The sequence below is a fragment of the Tamandua tetradactyla genome, chromosome 14 (assembly GCF_023851605.1).
Source record: "Tamandua tetradactyla isolate mTamTet1 chromosome 14, mTamTet1.pri, whole genome shotgun sequence".
Classification (NCBI taxonomy): Eukaryota; Metazoa; Chordata; class Mammalia; order Pilosa; family Myrmecophagidae; genus Tamandua; species Tamandua tetradactyla.
The window spans coordinates 9,989,672-10,007,401 of record NC_135340.1 but is presented as its reverse complement, the minus strand read 5'-3'; positions in this window follow the sequence as shown (position 1 = coordinate 10,007,401).

Below are 17,730 nucleotides of genomic sequence, written 5' to 3'. Positions count from 1 at the left end.
AAATAGAAACCCCATATACTGGCAATCTCACTACTTGCTAATTGAAAACAAGGAGTCGAACAGATATTTGTGCACCAATGTTTATAGCACCATTATTCACAATAGACTAAAGGTGGAAGCAAACTGAGTGTCCATCAATGGATGAATGGGTGAACAAAATGGAATATCATTAGCATTAGAAATAAATAAAGTTCTGACGCATGTCAAAACATGGATGAACCTTGTAGACATTTCCGTTGAGTGAAATAAGTCAGATACAAAAGGCAACCGTTGTATGATATCTCTTCAATGAAATACCTGGTAAAAGCAAATTGCTAGAAACGGATAGTGCATTTTAGGTCACCTGGGGCCAGGGGTTAGGGGTGAAGGGTAAAGAAGAGAGAGTCAATCCTTAATGTGTGCTGAGTTTCTGTTTGAGGTTATGAAAAAATTGGGGTAATGGATATTGGTGGTGGCAGCACAATATTATGAGTGCAATTAATGTCATTGAATTGTACAATTGAAAGTGGTTAAAATGGGAAATTTTGAGATGTACATATGTACCTAAAATAAAAAGTTGGAAAAAATCAGACAAATGCCAGTTGGGTAACATTATATATGATGCCTAACCAGTATTTCCCAAAACTGTCAAAGTCATCAAAGAAAGAAATGTTACTGCATAGAGAAGTCTAAGGAGACATGCTAACCAAATGCAATGTGGTGTGCTGAGTGGAATAACTAGAAAGCAAAAGGACATTAAGGAAAAAAATAAAGAAATCTAAACAAGCTATGGACTCTAATTAATAATATGTATCAATATTGGCTTAGTAATTTTGAACAAATTTACCATACAAATAATGTGAAATTTTGTTCACATTAAAAAAAGACTGAAATTGGATGCGGAGTATACGATAACTTTCTGTACCATTTTCATAATTTTCCTTAAATATATAACATTCTCAAAATAAAAATGTTATTATAAAAAAGCCACCCAATGTTTAGTCACTGCCTGATTGACGCCACAGAGCTTCACGGCAAGTGGTGTGCATAGTGTGAAATTAGTTATACCAAAATAAATTTAACTCATTCAAAATTTCCTTTTGATTGGCCTGAAATTCTTTTTTTTTGCCATTCTTCTGAAGACTATCCCATTTGTGATTAACATATTATAGCAGCCCACTTAGACTCAGGGACAACCACATAGAAATTGCTGGGGACTAGTGATACAGAAGTTGGCAATAGAGAAATCCCAAGTAAGTTTGTTTAGAATCTGTCCCTGGTGGAAGTGGGAAAAAAAAAAAATCCACAAAACCAGCATTTATTTTCAAAGTCTTTGCTTTCATCTAGTGTCACATACTACAACAAGGGCAGAACTATCTCAAAACCTCTTTTATTTTCTGAGTCTTTATGGACATTGGCTTGGGTGTGAGACCTTATGTAAAGACAAATTTTGTGACACTGATCCCCATTCCACTGCATGCTTATATGGTATCTTTGCTGAGTTGGAATTAGGAACCCCTCTGAATAGAAATGATCCTACGAGGCACAACTTGGCTGGAAGATAGCACCCTATACACATTTAAAAAGTGACCCCATTGAAAAATAGATACAGCCCACCACCATGTGACTGTATTTGGATAGTGAACGTTGGCCAGCAAATTTGTGCAAATTACAAATGCACAAGAAAATACAGTGACCCTGCTACTGGAGCACAACTTCTACTTACCCTAATGTAGACAATAACTATATTTATGTTACTATTCCTTTCATCTTCATTTTTCAATCTCAGGTGCTCTTTTAACAGCCAGAATTTAGTCATCTAAGGGGGTAGTTTTTCTTGAGAATTAATGCAGTGTCAGGGGAGGTGGCCATAGGCGAGACACAATACATCAATTCCTCCTACACTTGAGAATTCTAAGATGACCCCCCAAGATTACTACCCCTGCTTTATATACCTTGTACACACCCACCCACAGGGTATTGAATGACCTGTAAAAATAATAGGTATCACTCCTATGATTATGTTATGCTATCTAATGAATGTGAAGGGATTTTGAAAATGCAGTTAACATCCTATAAATCATGTTACCCTGGGTTGATCTGACTATAAAAAGAAAAAAAAAAGGTTCTTAACAGGGTCTTTCCTCCAGAGAAATTCACCTGCTGATCTTGAAAAGCAAACTAATATTTTGGGGAGAGCTATGTAACAGAGAATACTGGGGAGCTCCTATAAGCTGGAAACAACCCTCAGATGACTGTCAAACAAGACAGTTGTTTTTTCAAACAGAAGGAACCAAATACTGCCAACAATTCAGTGCACTTGGATGAGGAATCTGAGTAACAGATGAAATTTCAGCGCAGCTGCCTCTTTAATTTTAGCCTTGCGAAATTCTGAGGAAAGAACCCAACCACACCCTGCTTAGACTGGCCCACAAAATTGTGAGCTAATAAATAGGTGTTGTTTTAAGATGTTTGTGGTAATTGGTTATACAGCAGTAGAAAACTAATGCAACCCTCCATTTTTGAGTCTAGTCCACAGCACTATAAAAGGATGGCCTCACCAGGAACTTACTGATTAACCAGGAGTTAAAGAAATGATGTGGGTCGACTGGCATCTGATATAACTCATTTCTTGCATCACTCAGGTCTTTTAAGCCTCACAGTTAAATTACAAGATTCCATGTGTACAAAAATGTTAGCAGAAGAGGTTTAGTGTAAACAAGCTACAGATCTTACATCTGTAAATTATCTTGTAAAAGCCACAATTGATTTTCATAATCTCCGTCCTGCATTTCATTTGTTCTCATTCACCTGTCTGATAAGATGGTCCAGAACTCAAAGGCAGAGGGATTGGAACCATCATGGGTGATGGTGAGTGACACCAACTATATATCATCCATCTATCCATCTTGTGGGACATAACCCAACTATGCAGTATGTGTTCCCTGATCTGGTGTTTGAACTGAGTCATCTCAATATTCTACCCTTCTGGAAAAATATGATGGTAGGACCAGCAGGTTTTGGGTAATATTTCCATTGTATCATCTGTTTTGCATTAAGAAGCTTTCTTTGATCTGAAGCAATATGATACAGGAGCTCCTGTAGGTCAATCAATTTCTCACCAAATGTCGGGTTCTTTTAATGGATGGATAATACCATATCATGACTGCACTTACTTGAGGGCTGGGCAGGCTCCTGCGATTTTGTAGAAGATCCTGGGGCAGGTCACAGGGAGCTAATTGATGTGGAAAGCTACAGCCTGAGAGCAGCTGGAGCTAACACTTAACTTTCTGCTGCAGTTGCAGTCGCAGCTGAAATTAAAGATGTCCTGAGGCAATGGGATGGGGTCATCAAATTGTCTACTTCAATAAAAGTGTTGTTTTTTTTTTTTTTTGCATTTAGAAGCTTGTTATCATCCACAAGTCCACTGTGAAATGTAAAAAAATCTAGTGTTATTATAACGGTATTACTACAATGTTGACAACTCTATTCATTTGTTTCATCATATTATATATGAAGTTAAGTTTTGTGACTGTAATTCTACCTTTTAGGTTTTTTAATTCAAAATAATTTTAAACACCTAAACCCCAACAATTTATTTGACTACTAATCTGTGACACTACTCAAAAAAATTATTTCCTTGACATAGAATTTCTATTACATTTGACAGAGGGAGGAAAAATATCTAAGCATTACTTACAATGAATTATTTAACAAAGAAGGTAACGAGATATTATGTATAAAATCCCCAGAATCTATTCTCAATTTTCTAATATATATTCTTCTTGTACTGTCTCAATCAGAGGATAACCTCTGCAAATTGATACATTTCCCATTAATTTATCAATTGTTCATTTATTTTTATGATGTAACCTCATATACATCTATTTCAGTAACAGATATGCAGAAAATCAATTTCCAAATTTGGCACCAGAGATAATTGGGAATGTTTGTTTGCTACTTATTGCTCTAGACACCCTTCAAAACAAACTATCTTTAGTGAAAATAAATTTTAGTTTAATCTATGCTTTTGCAAGTGAACTGGCAGCAATTTATTCTCTATCTTGATTTATTCATTTCTAACATATTACACAAATTTATTTTACAGAAAATGTGTTTGAAGAGAAAAACCAACTACCAATTTAAAAAGTTCATATTGAGAGACAATTCACATTCTTATGAAATGGAAATTAATGCACTTGAATTTGTTAAACCATACCAGCTGTATACCAGTCATGGAACTATACACTTCTGGTTTAGCCTTTACCAACAGAATTTCTGAAATTCACACCTCATGTACTTATGTTGGATTCTTGGTTGTTTCAAGGGATTTCACATGTACACTCACCTCCTTATATTTGTTTCTTTTTCATCCTCAAATGCACCTCAATTCATAAAGTGGATCTCTCCACTGTTGTAGTGAAGTTCCATGCTGTTCAGCGCCCCTAGAATTATTGTATACATCAAGTTTTTCTTCTGAAGAAAAAAATACTTTCTCTCATCATTGCAGAAGCCATCATCTCCTGGTTTTGTCTTCACCATTTTGACCACTCCATCTAACTTCTGTTCACTGTCTGTGTTTCATTTTCTCCCGTAAACCTTGAAAGATAAGTTTTATCCAGGTTAATGACCTAGATTCTTTCCTCAGTTGACACACATTCATTCTCAGAACTTTAATTGCTCAAAGCAACCCAGAAATCTGATAAACTCCCTCAATCCTGTACTAAACCTTTTGATAACAGTATCATTATTACTTTTATTCAACAAATATTTATTGACAACCTTTAGGAAACATTCCTTGAACTGTACTGGAGATATCGCAGAAGCATTTCAAAATTGTATGTGTTAAAATTTCATCTCACATTATAAATTCTCAGAATGGGGCCAGGGAACTACAACCCAATTCCCAGATATGATCCATTGCCATCTATTTTTGTAAATATAGGTCTATTGGAACACAGCCACATCCATTAATCCACATGATATCTATGTGTGTCTTTGTATGACAACGACAAAGTTGAATATTTGCAACTGAAATCAATTGACCAGCAAAGTCTAAAATACTTAGGATCTGCATGGTTAAAGAAAATACTTGCCAAATTCTCTTGGTCTTATCCTTCTTAATGTCAACAGATCACAGAATACCTCTTTTCTCCTTACAATTAAAAAATCTCACTGTTTATCACCGCTTGCTGCATTTACATTCTAAATGTATCTAGTAATTAGACAAATCTCTTCAATCCCACTCCACAGTACCTTTGTTCAGGCCACAATAATCTCTTTTTTGATGTCTGCAAATAATTGGTTAACCTGTTCCCTTCTAATCTATTCTCCTGTGCACTAAAAATGAAATTTCTAGAAGAAAATTTAATACTTTTATTCTCAAGCTTACAATTCATCAAACACATTACATTCCTCTCAGGGTGAAATCAAACTCCTTATAAATCAGTAAATGCACCTTTTTTTTCTCTCCCTTGGCTTTCTCCCCAATATCATCTTTAAAACAGTATTCTTCAACCCAACTGATCTACATGATATTTTCCAAATCTTGCCAAATTCTGATAGCTCCTGAGGCATATCTCAACCAGAAAAACAGATGTTTAACATTTAAAAACTTGAGCCAACATTCTCTCTATTCCAGAGTCAGCTTATGTCCATCTACTGTGAGTTGTTTAGGACTCAGTGCTTAACTTTACAGGAACATTTATTCACACTAAATTGTAGCCGTCTACTTACTACACATTTATTTACAGTGAATTGAAGCTGTCCACTTATTTTTGTTTGCTTTCACTTTAGATTACAAACTTCTTGATGATAGGAGTTATATTTCCACTGGCCTAAAACTTTTGGCAAACATATAGTGGAAACAATAAATATTTGTTGAATGAATAAACAAATGAATATTTTAACTATTATTCAACAATTCAGGAGAAATCTGAGGCAAATATTTCATTAGCACAGGTATGTGCAATTAATATAAAAAAACAAGATCAAAAACAAGGAGTAAAAGCTAAGACCTTCACCTTTCCCTCAAAAGAGAATCAAGAAAGCATATAGGATAAGAAAAAATATAAACTATGTTTATCAATATTGAGCTGGAGAAAATGAAAGTTTATATAATTTATACACATAGAACATTCATTTTCTTAATCGAGTAAGAGTTGATGGTGAAATTGAGCAAGTGACTGGGGCTTTAAAATAGTGAAGATCTAAAACAGTTACCATGAAAAATGGAAAACGAACACAAATTGGTGATCTGTGGTGTGTGCTTTGATGAAGATGGAAACCACAAATTTTTGGAGTAATCAATATGACTTTTTCACTGTAATTATAAAAAAAAAAAATGTTTCCGAAGTGAAGATGAGGGGAATAAATCACATTCCCACTTTGGAAAAGTTAAGGAAAAATATGTTTTTATTTACTTAAAAAAATTTTTGGAAAGCTAACATATTATTGAGTAGTGTCTTATTTTGTCATTCTGCTGTGCCACATACCACAAAATGGGTTGGCTGAAACAATAAGTATTTATTGGCTCACTTTTTAGGAGGCCACCACTCCAAAATTAAGGCATTGGAAAGGCAATTATTTCTCTCTGAAGTAGACAGCATTCCTGAACTGGCCTGCTGCTGTGATTGTCATTCCTTACCCTTTGTCTATGGTGATCTGTCCCTCCTTGGGTCTGTTTTTCCAGTTTTTGCTCTCTTGCAGATTCTACTGTGTGGTCTTCTCCGACTGATTGTATCCAAATTTCTTCTGCTTATAAATGATTTCAGTAATATGGATTAAGCCACTCTCAGATGCAGGTGGCCCTCTTCTTAAATAAAAATAAATCTTCAAAGGTTGTATTTATAAATGGGTTTGTACCCACAGGGATGTGTGCGAAAATTAAAAATATGTCCTTGTTGGGAGTATATCACTCAATCTACCACAGGTAGGAACAAAGAAACATTTTTTCCTTATTTAATTTAAAATAAGCATTCATATTTGGATAGTACTAAGAATGATTTTATATAGCCAGAATTGGTTAAGAACCAGTTACATGGATTGGTAAAATCCTTAGTGACACTTTCTCATCAATATCAAAACCATCCTTAAAAGGGAGTTACAGAAGACATTTTTTGCCTTTTCTAGTCTCAATCCATCTATGATTTCAGCCGCATACCTAGTGTGAAATTAAGATGAAGTTCACAATTTCACAGTCCTGAAACATGAGAGATTCTCTCAGCTTTTCTCCTTCACAATGTCGTATTTCCACCTCGTTTTATCCTTTCTGTTTGCTCTTGTAGAGACCCATATCATATCTTAAATATTTCCATTATTGATCCTTTTATATATGTTTAACTTCTTAAATTGATGTGTTCTGACTAACATATGAAATTAAGATTATTTTTATGTTTTAATTATAATGCTCTATATTAATACTATTAGACATTGAGGTTAATTTTATTTTTTTGTTTTCATTTATTATTTTAATTATAATAATTTCATAAATTATTTTATTACTTTAATAAAATGAGTGAAAGGAATTTATTATTCACTTTTTTGTATAACTTTCCAAAATATATCAGAAATCTGATGTTTCATATGGCTGGTTACAGAGAAAAACAGAAAAAAAGATTTCAGGCATCCAGTTAACCAAGATGGTAGGGCATGAAGTTTCAGGGTACGTTTTCCCCCAAAATATTTGAACAATGGGCAAAAATTGGCTAAACCATGTTATTCAAAATACTGGGAAACATTTTAACTGAGTAAGAGCTAAACTGAAAAATAGGGCTTTAAAAATATTAGGAGAAGCTCTGACACTCTTGCTGGCGGCTCCTACTCCCTCCTTCCCCCGCTTTGGGAGGACACATTGTGAATGAGGTGGCACTCCATCCTGTCCTTGGCCCTGTCCTGGAGGAACACATCAATCTCCATGTGCATTCTGCATAGATCTATGTCAGCACCCATCTATTGTGTGGCAGCTTGCAAGAATGAACGGGAGATGGGCCACAGTGGCTCAGCAGGCAGAGATCTCGCCTGCAGTGCTAGAGACCTGAGTTTGATTCCCAGTGTCTGTCCATGCAAAAAAAAACAAAAAACAAAAAACAATGAACCGGGAAACTTATCTGCCTCACCATCCCAGAACATGTCTGGGAGACAGAAGTGAGTTTAAGTAAGAAACAATTAAGTTAAAGTGTGGCCAGGATCAAAGAATTTCTAACTTTAGGACATACAATAGAGAACACGGGAAAGGAAGAAATTCTATTCATAGGGAATAGATAGGACATTCAGGTTCTTGTAAATGAGGGGATCTGTAATGCTACCAGAAAGTATTTGCCCAGGACAAGATGTAGACTCAGAAAAGACTAAGGACTCTGCAATCTACATTTGCTTTGGACTGAGCTTTCTGATAGACCAGTAACCTCTGAAGAACAGTACCAGTCAATGCATAGCAAATTTACAAAACTATGAAAGGTGTTTAATGCACTAGTTTGCTTATTTTTGATAGCTCCTGGCATTCAGAGAAATCGCTTCCATATCACTAACTGGGTAAAAAAAATTCAAGAAGAGACATTTCAAGGACTGAATCCTAGAGTTAACACTTTAAAATATTTGGAATGGAATAATACAATACAAACAAAGGAATAGGAAATGATGGCCCATGCAAAGGAATGAGGTAAAACTTCATAAACCATCATCAAACTTCAGTCTCTGGACATACTGGATAAATATATATTTTTTAAATCATCCTTTGTATGCTCAAGGAGATAAAGGAAGGCATAGAAAAGAACAAAAAGATATTGGAAAAATGATTCATGAACAATATGAGAATGTCAGTAAAGAGATAGAAAAATTTTAAAGGATTCAACGGAAATGCTGGAGTTGAAAATGCAATAACTGACATGTAAAAGTACCTAGAGAGTTTCAATAGCACATTGGAGCTGGCATAAGAGAGAATCATAACTCAAAGACAAGATAAATGAAAATGTTGCAGGCTAAAGAGAGCAACTTAAAAAATAAGCAAAAGCAAGAAGAGCCTAAGAGACCTACGGGTCACAATGAAGCATGCTGAGATGTGTATTATGGGAATCCCAGAAGGAAAATAATGAAAGAGGCAGAAGGAATTCCAAAGGAATGCTGGAGGAAATATTCCCAAATTAAATGAAAGACAAGGTTTTCGACATTCAAGAAGCCCAGGGATCTCCAAACAAGAGAAACATGAAAATAACGAAGCCCAGACACACACTGGTCAAACTGAAAAATGTCAAGCACAAAGACAGAATTCTGAACACTACAAGAGAAAAACACTGTGATAAGTATAAAGGAGTTCAAATAAGACTGAGTGTTGATTTCTCAAGAAAACCATGAAACAAGAAGGCAGTGGGAGGAAATATTGAAAGTGTTGAAAGAAAATGATTACGTACTAAGAATTTTATATCTGGTGACACTGCCTTTCAAAAATGAAGGTGACATTAAATGACATTAAGACATTCCCAGATAAACAAAATCAGAGAAAGGCAATCAGCCCTAGACTCACCCTGGTAGCAATGTTAAGGGATTTCTTATGAAGGAAAGGAAATGGTACTTGACAGAAGATCAAAGGAGCATAAAGTAATAAAGTCCCCCAGTAAAGGTAACCATATGAGTAACTAAAAATGCCAGTGCTATTTTATAGTAATTTTTGTTATGTAACTCCACTTTATACATCTTACAGTTTCTAAAATGCAAATGAATAAAAAGTAATGCTAGATCTATAGGTCCAATGCATAAAGATACAATTTCTAACAAGTCCAACAAGAAGTCAGGGGATGTAAGTTTTTAAGAACAGTGTGTATGCTTGAATGAAGTCGATATCAAGTGAAACATGGTTGTTATAGATTTAGGATGCTAAATTTAAGCCCTGTGATCATCTCAAAGAAAATAACTGAGATACACTCATGCACACAAGGAAATGAGAAATGATGCAAATGGCATACAAAAAATTATCAAAGAATATGAAAATAGGCATTAATAGAAGAATTGAGAGATTAGATGCATAGATTCATGAAGTCCAAATAGCAAAGTGGCAGAAGAAAATCTTACATTTTTAGTAGTTTCCTTAAATGTAAATGCATAACACTCTGCAGCTAAACAGAGATTATTAGAATGCATTAAAAATCATGACCCAACTGTGGGCCGTTTATAAAAGACTAACCCTAAATTCAGAGACACAAATAAGTCAAAAGTGAAAGGATGGGAAAATTCACCATGCAAATAGGAATCAAATGAGAATTGGGGTGACTACACTAATATCAGATAGAATAAATTTTAGGTAATAATGTAATATGAGGGACAAAAAAGGTCACTATATTTAAATAAAGTGCTCAATTAAAAAAGAAGGCATAAGAATTATAATACATACGCACCAAACAGCGAAGTCCTAAAACATATAATGTCACATTGACAGATGTGAAAGGAGAAATAGATGGCTCTACATGCACAATAGGAAATGTCAATACATGATTTTCAATAATGTATGCAACATCTAGACAGATAACCAATAGAGAAATAGAAAAATTGAAAGATACTATAAAACAATGAGACCAATAGACATATACAGAAAATTTCACAATCAGCAGCAGAATGAACATTCTTCTCTAGGGTATATGGTGCACACTTCCTGAGATAGATGGTATATTTGTTCTCAAAACAAGTATCTATAAATTCAAACATCTTGAAATCTTTGAATGCATCTTCTACTACAATGAAATGAAGCCAGGAATCAAGAACAGAGGGAGAACTGGAAAATTCATGAATATATGGAAATTAAACAGCATATTCTTAAACAATCAGTGGGTCGAAGAAGAAATCACAAGACATATTAGGAAATACTTTGAGGTTATCGAATATGAAAACTCAACATACCAAAACTTATGAAATGCATCAAATTCAAGGCTGAAATGGAAATGTATAGCTCTAAATGCTTACTTTAAAAAAGAATAATGATCTCAAATCAGAAACCTGACCTTATGACTGGAGGATATATGAAGGAACAGCAAACTCAATCTAGAGTGCATAGAAGGAAGGAAAAATCAAAGATAAGAGCTGAACAATGAAATAGAGAGAAAAAATATATACAGCGGTGAGAAGCAACAAAACCAAAAGTTGGTTCACTGAAAACACCCCAAAAATTGACAAACATTAACTAGACTTAAAAAAAATAAAGTAAGAGGATGAAAATAACTTACCAGAAAATAAATTAGCTTGTCAGAAAATAAATTGACGACATTACTAACAGCCTCACAGAAATAAAGACGTTTATAAAGGCTTACTATGTTCAACTGTAACTAATAAATTAGATAATTTAGATGAAATGGACAAGTTCCTAGAAATAAACATACTACTTTTACACTGTCTCAGGAAGAAATAGAAGATCTCAGCAGACCGGTAACTAGTAATGAGAATGTGTCACTGACAGAAACCAACTATAGAGAACAGTCAAGAACCAAATGGCTTCACAGGTGAATTATACCCAGCATTACAAAAAGAATAACACCAATCCTGCCCAAACTCTTCCAAAAAATGAGAGGATGAAATGCCTCATAAATTATTCTATGAGACTAAAATCACCTCAATTCAAAAGCCAGAAAGCGATACTGTGAGTAAAAAAAATTCCAGACCAATATCCCTTGTGAACATATGTGCAAAGATCTGCAACAAAATACCAGCAAAGCGAATCTACTAGCTTATTAAAGGAATTGCACACCATCATCAAGTGTTCTTATTAAACTCATATGGAGAATTCACAAAGATGAATCACATTCTAGGTCGCAAAACACAACTTAACACACTTAAAAGAATAAAATTATGCAAAGTGTATCTCAGACTACAAAGGAAATAAATTAAAAGTTGAAAAAAGATAGTTGGAAATCCGCAAGATTTGGGATATTAAAAACACACTTCTAAATAAACAACAGGTCAAAGAAAAACTCTCAAGGATAATTAAAAATTTAACTAAATGTAAAATGAAAAAACAACTACATTGATGGTACATTTTCACAAAAGTTAACTTTTAAAATAGATCACAGACCTAAATAGTAAATGCAAAATAATAAATCTTTTAAAAGAGGATATAGAAGAAAATCTACATATCCTTTGGTTTTGTGATAAGTTTTTAGCAACAACACAAAAAGAATCATCTCATCCATGAATCAAAAATAGGTTGGAGTTCATTAAAATAAAATTTTTGTTCTGTGAGAAAGTAAATAAATCAAATAATTATTTATATTAATATTATTTAATATCTAAATAATATTTAGATATTATCTTCCCATTGTCTGTGAGAAAGGCACTGGGAAGATAATAATAGTCATGTCTTTTCATTCAGGTTTCTGAGGTCTTCATTTTTTAAGCTGTCTTCTCTTATTTCAGCAATTCTCACACAAGCGCTTAACACCTTCAATGTATTTTGAATGCAAAAGTAATCAGAAAACAATTTTAATCAATAATTACATGTTAAGAAAGCACAGAAATTAGAAAGCTTCCAACATATTGAAAAAAATTAAATGTAGAATATTATGTAACATCTTAAAATGACCATGTTGCAATAAAATTTCTATTTGGAACTAATTTGATTGTTTTAAAATATAACGAATATAATAGTTTTGCATATGTTTTTAAATTTAAGAGCACTATGGGCATTTTGGGATTCATGATTGTTACAAATATTTAAAAATATGATTATTTTTCCAGTTCCTTATATTTTTAAAAATTTCAGATTTCCCACGCGGAGACTGAAGCTGTATTTTCCAACCTACTTGCTGTTACTGTCCTAACACGTCACATAAATTCCACTGCATCTAGACAAAACTGCGCTGTGCTTGAGTAGAAGTTACATGAGGAAAGAGGTCAGTGAGGGCTATCCATTTTCAGAATGGGTGTGTGAAAAGCTTATTTCTGGCACTTGAGGTGTCGATGGCTGCAACTTCTCCGTCTTTCACAACAGCCTGGTTCAGGGGCAGCGGAGCGTGCAGCAGCAGAGTCCAAGCGAGTTTCAACGAGGCATAGCAGCAGCGCCTTCAGCCTGTTCTGTCTAATAGTTTCAAAGAATTGTTCCTGAGATCTCAACTTGGACTTCATTCTTCCAACCTCCCAAGACTTGAATTTTAATGCCGTCTTCTTTTTTTTTCATTTTTTGGCATGGGCAGGCACCAGGAATTGAACCCGGTCTCTGGCATGCAGGCGAGAACTCTGACTGACATCCTTTTTAAAAAATGTTTTCTGCTCAAGTACTGAGGTGCGTTCTCCTTCCCTAACCAAGAACCCCAAACAGCATAGTTGTCACTGGCGTCTCTTGACTGTTCATGCATATGCAAGGTATAAATTCTGGTAGAGGCAGAATCTTTACAGCTAACGAGCAACATTAAAATATAAAAATATATATATAATAAAATTACTATATTATTTTTAATATAATAAAAATATATAATAAAAAAGTTAAGTAATTGATTTTATTCCAGGAAGAGTCATTGATTTCACTCCACGAATTCAAAATGCGTGCTTGAGAATCAAGATGAGGGAGGTTGACAGGCACTCAATATGAACTTCACCATATACAAAATTTTGTCTCAGAGAATCCAGCAAGTTAGAAAGATATTAAATTTATTTGTCGATTTCTTATACTTTGCCATTCCCTAGGAAATGCCCTTGTTAGCAGTCCCCCAAATTAAAATGTTTATTCTTTACAGTCTTTTGAAATACTATATTTCAAATTAATACAAAATTCATTAATAAGATTGTATTATTTAACAGTATGACCAGTTAAGGAGTGATTTTACATTAGAGACTGAACTATGTTTAATTCTGAATTTTAGATTTGTTAGCAGAGTATAACCAGGAAAGGAAATAGTTTCCAAATCAATATTCTTATTCTTATTCTAATAAATATTGTATGATTTGTCAAAATTTTACTTTCATATTAATGTTAATCTGTGTAGTTGACTTATTTAAAACTTTTCATGTAACAGGATACAAAAACTGCAAAATAATGAAACTGTTATTTTACTTTCTGTTTATATTCTCATTCAACAAATTTCTACAAACTGCGACTAATATTTCTATGAGTAATATTTTACATCATAGATAATATCACTCAGGATTTCAATATCATACAGAATAATTGTTCTTCTGTATTTTACCCTTCTATAACCATACTCTCACTCCTTCCTGTATGACTCATTATAAACCTTCTTTCATCTACCACATTTTTTACTATTATGTTCTTAGTTTTTCCAAGATAATGTTTCCTCAATATTACACATTACTTTCCCTTAACGACTGCAGTTTTGAATTATTTCCTCTGCTCATTAAATATTATGAATAAATTTGCATTTATATACATACATATTTTATTATGTTTCAACTGAAATTCAGGGGCTTCTCAAAGCTGTTGGAGATCTGTTAAAAATTCTGCTTTCTTTCACTGCCTATCTATAATCTTAATTAATAATCCTGCTCAAACCTATCTCCTTTGGAAAATTTCCCTTGGGCTCATTTCCCTTTATTTCTCCATCTCTAAAACAGCTCTCAGGGAATATTCATTCAATTATATTAGATTTATATTTGTTTCTCTATTACAGTGCTAAACCATTTAGAGTGAATCTTCTTTCTCTGAACCATGCTCTCCCCTGGTCTCCCATGCTCTGAATACAATATTACTCAATCTGCGTCACTGAAGGATCCAATGGTGAGTTGGGAAGTTGGGAAAATTATAATGCAATTTTATTCATGAACTTATTAGAAATGTCTTTTATATGCAAAGATTCTAGTGTTTGGGATCTAAATATACTACATTACATATTTCAAAATACTCAGTTAAAGAGAATATATAGGAAAGTAAGGCTATTTAATATAGTCCATGATCAGAAAAATCACAATCTTCAGTCTAATAGGACTGAGCCTATGAAGGAGAGATAATAGCTGATTTGTGGAAGTATCTATTTATCCATTTCTCAAATAAGTAGTAAGTATTTTTATATGTACGTAGATGTATATTGGATATGTATATTGTTAGTGTGTATTTTTTTGCTATGCTATATGGCAGGGGTCACATTTCATTATTTTTCCACGTGAGTATACAGCAAATAGTGCTATTACTATTAATGGTTTCATCCTTCTCTTAATTTCCTACTCCTGATAGCATTACTATGATCTTTTTAGATACAATCTTGATCTTTAATTATTGCTCTGTAATTGTCCCTGGGGGGAGAACATCCGCCCTTGCCTATTCATTCTTTTTTCTTTTTGCTTCAGATTCTCAGTGGACTATATTATACCTTGTTGACATTGCTTTACTAGTTGCCTTTGATGTTTTTCTACCCCAAAGGTACTACAATGACCAGAATTTTTAGCTACCTAATTACCTATGGCAATTTAGATATTTTTCCTTCAACATTACTTCATGCTATTGGATTCATGAAATGATTGTCGTGAATTAGAGCTCTAGTTTTGTTCTAACACATTTTTATTGTAATTTAAAATATTTAAATGCCTAGTATAGTTTTTAGTTATCTTTTACCATACTGATTTTTATGTTTGTTTTATAACATCAATTTATATTTATTTTTGTCATTAAAATATCATTTTCTGGGAATAAATTTCTTTGTTCTTATATTCATTTTGAAAATGCCATAATAATAAAACTGAAGTATTTAACATAAACTTTAAGCAGAATAAAAAAAATTAAACAACTTAATTTAAAAAGTACATTTCTAATGATGATAACCTATTTAATACATTATGTAAAAAGATATCTCTTTAATTTGTGAGGAGTGACCATTTTTGGATCACCTCTTGCAAACCAACTTGATTTTATTTCCATGCCCAAAGCTCATTCACACTTCCTCTGATTATGGTCCTGGGTAAACAAATTCCCTCTGTATTTTAGGCCCTGTACTTCAAATAGGCACCCACCTCTCGTGCAGAGATTAGGTTTTGTGACTCAGGATTACATATAAAAACCTGGGATGTTTTAAAAATCCTGATACCCAAGGCAAACTCTGGACTGTATGAATCAGATATTCTGAGGCTTATGCTGGTGATTTTTAAGAGCCCCATTTGACTCCACTGTGTAACCAAGTTTTTGTAATGTACACCATTGTTTAAAAATAGCCAAGAGATGAAGAATCTTATAATCAGTATTAATTGTAATACATGTTTTGTGTAGGAATAATCAGATGAGTCCTTCATTTTCATCACATTTGAAGTTGGGAGGCCATGGTCCAGAACCTCTCCTATCATTTCACAGAGCCTGAGAAGGAAATCGGCAGGGAGACAACGGGAAAGGTGGGGATTATTCTGGGCAACAATGTAAGGGTTGTTCCTGGCTAATTCTCTGTCAAACCCAGAGCATCTTGAACTTCTCAGACAAATGTCTTCTAGAGTCAGTCTAAAGCTGGGTGCAAATGAAGCCTTACTTTCTGTAGGAGTCCACTGAGATGATTCACCACGGAGATGATTCTGTTTGAGACCTTCACAGGGGCTGTGTGAAAGCCTGGAGGTCAGCATTAAATTTCCCTTTAGAAAGCATTCGAACACAATAAAACTCAGAAAAAGATGTGGATGAACAGATGTCCATGGAGTTAGCAAAGGAAAGTCAGCACTGGTTTTAAGTGAGTATGTCAGACCATTTTTGGCATTCAAGAGGCAAATGACTGTAAACAGCTATGTCGAAGTATTTCTTAAGTCCATCTGGGAGAGTAAGAAACTTCCCAGGTGCCTTCAACAGAGTCTTTGAAAACCTCTCTTCTGTGCCTGGAGTCCATGAACTGCTTTGTTTTTCTCTATTCATTAGACTGCTGCCATTTTTAAATTCCCCAAACTGGATTTTATCCCAGTGAGGCAACTCTCTGACTCTCCTCTCTCTCTGACTCTCTCTCTGTCTCTCTTTGTCTCTGTCTCTCTCTCTCTGACACATACACTATACATACACTTAAAGCATAACAGGACTTCCCAGAGTTAAGCATAATGGGCAAATGAATAGAGAATAATGTTAAAGGAAAATGTTAAAGGACTAAGGAGTTAAGTCTGCTTTGATATGCTTACTTATTCTTGGCAAGATTGTTTTTAAGACACTTGTGTAAGTATGTCTATTATTCATCTTGTAGGTAACAGTAAAGTACAGTTTTTCAGCAGTCATCATCTGCTCTGATTTATTTTAAAATCTAGTCTGACATTTTGGTGCATATACCACATTAATTGTTAAGTATTCTTAATTGCACCCTGCACCTAAGTAAATGGTTTAAAACTCTTGAGAAGCAAAAATAGGGAAACAATTGTAAATCCATAGACAGAAAAGCAAATTCTCTACAAAGAAGGAAGTATCAGAATATCATTAGATTTCTGGTTATAATGCTAAAGCTAAAAAATGGCTGTACAAGTCAATACAATTTAAGTTATACACATTTGCCTTAAAATATCCATGGCTTAACAAAATGAAGTTTATTGTAAATACAAAATATTTATTGTTCATATTACATGTTTAACTCCACTATCTGAAGTTCTCAAAGAAAGGGAAGAGGAAGATGGAGAAGATAGAGGAAACATTGATGCTTCTGAGTGGAAACAATGCAACACTTCTGAGCACATTCCCATTTGCCAGATTCAGAAATATTGTCCTAGATAATTTGAAGGAAGGCTAGAAAATGCTGTCTTTTTATGTACCCATAAAAATGAAATGGTGTAGCAAGTATATACTACTACCTTTCTCACAGTGCTGGAAATAGCTGAATA